The sequence below is a fragment of the Schistocerca gregaria genome, chromosome 7, assembly GCF_023897955.1.
Source record: "Schistocerca gregaria isolate iqSchGreg1 chromosome 7, iqSchGreg1.2, whole genome shotgun sequence".
Lineage (NCBI taxonomy): Eukaryota > Metazoa > Arthropoda > Insecta > Orthoptera > Acrididae > Schistocerca > Schistocerca gregaria.
In genome coordinates, this window is record NC_064926.1 from 34,481,609 (window position 1) to 34,484,461 (window position 2,853).

The following is a 2,853-nucleotide window of genomic DNA, read 5'->3' on the forward strand; positions in this document are numbered from 1 at the left end:
ACGACACAGACATAGAGTTGAACAATTAGATGGCACTAAGCCACACGCACTTACGTTTACGCTTCTTCTGTATTATGCAGGCGGATGAGGATGTTGGCTGCTGTTGACACTAAGTGGTTCTTCCACCGATCGACTGCAAATAAGCGCACATGCACTTAATGTCACCCTGATGTCACGATAAAGTGACCAGGTGTAGCTTTCTGGCACTCCCATTGGCTCCCACCAGTTTTCAGGTGAAGAAGGCGGTGAATGTATTCCTATTGCTACCTGAGGGAAGTGATAGTGGGGAAAAATTTTTTCAAGCGTTCTCAGTAGAGGTTTTGTGAAATATCTCAGCAGAGGCTCATACACTAAGATGAACGCTTCTGGTTCAGTTTGTCTGGGTTAGTGAAATAGGAAAATGTTGGCTGCCTGTACAGTGGACTGACTGGCCACTTCAAAAGCCACGAAGAGCTAAAGCACAGATGGTAGTCTCTATCAGTTGTGAAATGCATCATCATTATTAGCTCAAAAGTATTCCTCCTACGCTGACTCATTATCATCTCCTACCATTCCTCATATAGGAGGCTATGGACACAGTCCTCGGCTGTATGCTTACAGGTAATACACTTGCAACACTCCCAAACTGAACACATTATGACCTTACTTTCTCAGGAGGAGAATGTATTATGAGACACTGCAGTACCATAGTTCAAAACTGATTTAAGTAACCATCAAAATGCACACTATACTACGACATCTCTCATTTTTTCATCATACGTGCTCCATAGTGAGATAGTTCTGGTCTGACAGATCAATAGAGGCTGGACTGCTGGCAGCAGCATGTGGAACTAGAGCCACTAACCCACATGGCACACAGATTAGCGTGCTCTGCACTCTGTTTGTTGCCAAGCAGCGCCCAGATAAGACACACACATGCAGGTGACCCACAGTTATTACATTATGTGAAGTGGGGATGGGGATGCAGACATGAGCTCAACCCAAGTTGGGGAACCCAGTCTCCAACAAACTGATTAAATACAAAATATGCACACTGAACTGAATAATGCAATATTGATATTCATTTGAATTTTGTGTCATGGGATCCTTCCCCTCCAGCACAGATTGAGCCTTTTTGCTAACTTTTTCGAGATGTTGGAGAGGAAGTGGGGGAGGGGAAAGGAATTGGAGATGACATAATTAAATGCTCACTGTTATTGGTCAGTTAATTTGATATCTAAAGTGTCCTCATCTCTTAAGAGGAGAAGGATGGGGTTGTTCAGTATATACCAGTGGGATGGAAAGTTTGTCAGTAGAATGGATTACTCCCAGGGGATCATCAATCAACCCCCTGGGGCTCATGAATCAACATGTCTGCATAAGGGCCACACTCAACCTAAACCTGGAGTTTTAGTCTCAGGTACAACTTCCTATGACAGCAGGAGCGCTCACTTCATTATAATTTACACTCTGACTACAAATCTGCACATGAGTCTGGTGATTCGACCTATTGTGTTGCCACTCATGAATAGCAGTTCAGAGGGTGTTTTCTAAAGGGTAAAGCTCACCCACATACTGCTGTTGTATTTCAATATACTCTCGAGGATGTCGACATGTTGCCTTGGCCTACTCAGTCACCAAATCGGAATCCAGTTGATCACATATAGGTCATCATCAGATGACAACTACAGTGTCATCCACGACCAGCATTAGCTGTACTTGTATTGACCGACCAAGTGTAACATCCATGGATTTGTATCCTACTAACTGACATCTGGCACTGGCACAACATAATGCATGTATGTTGGCATACTTACATTCAACATTCTGGAGGTTACACCCGTTATTAACTTACTAACATTTCATATTTGCAGTAGCCTATCTTGCACTTACATTAACCTGTGATCATGCAATATTAATCACTTGAGTAAGTTACCTAGACAATTGTATTCAAAAAATTTCATTACCTTACATTAATTTAGTTGTTGGTGTAGCGATTTTTTTCTGTCAGTGGAGATGAGTTTCATAAGATCCAACAAAACCCATTCAAGATCCATACATCTCATCTTGAACATACTGTGACAGTACCTTCTAAGGAGGAGACAACATACTGATACACTGCTACGACATGGTTCAGAACAGAGCTAAAATATCCAGCAAAATGCATACTATACCACAACATCTCTCATTTTTCCTTCATCATTAACGAGTGCTATATAGTGAGATCGTTCCTGACAGCTAAGCACAAACTGAGCGATTTAGGAGTGGATGGCAGCTGGAACACTACTGTCGCCTGGTGGCAGCACTGTAACTAGAGACTCAGCCGGAGCCCGACCTCTGTGACATGCAGGCAGTTGCATTCTGCGATCTGCTCAGTGGTCAGCGGTGTCCTAGCAACAGACACACGCGTGGGTGACAAAAAATGGTGGCTAACATAGTGCACTTCATTCCATTCTTTCGTTCTTGCAGTTCTTATGTCGTAAGTGGGGTAGGGGGTGTAGATGTGAACTCTACCCATGTGGGGGAGCCCTGTCTACCACAAGCTGATTAAATAAGGAATGTGCAAATTGAAATAAACAATATATTATTGTCTTTGATTTGAGTTTTATGTTATGAGAGTATACACTTGCAGCACAGATCGAATCTGTTTCCCACCAGTTTCCAGGTGGTGGAGGAGAGGGTGAGAGTAGAAGAGGAGAGGGAAAGTGGTGGAACAGTAATTAATTGCGCAATTTAATTAATTAGTCAATTAACTTGATATCAGAAGAGTGCTCGTTTTGGCGAGGATATGGTGGTATGTTGGGGATTTCCTAGACGGAGGGGCAGGGGTGAGTGTTTCTCAGCACGATGGATTATTCCCAAGCGAGTCATAAA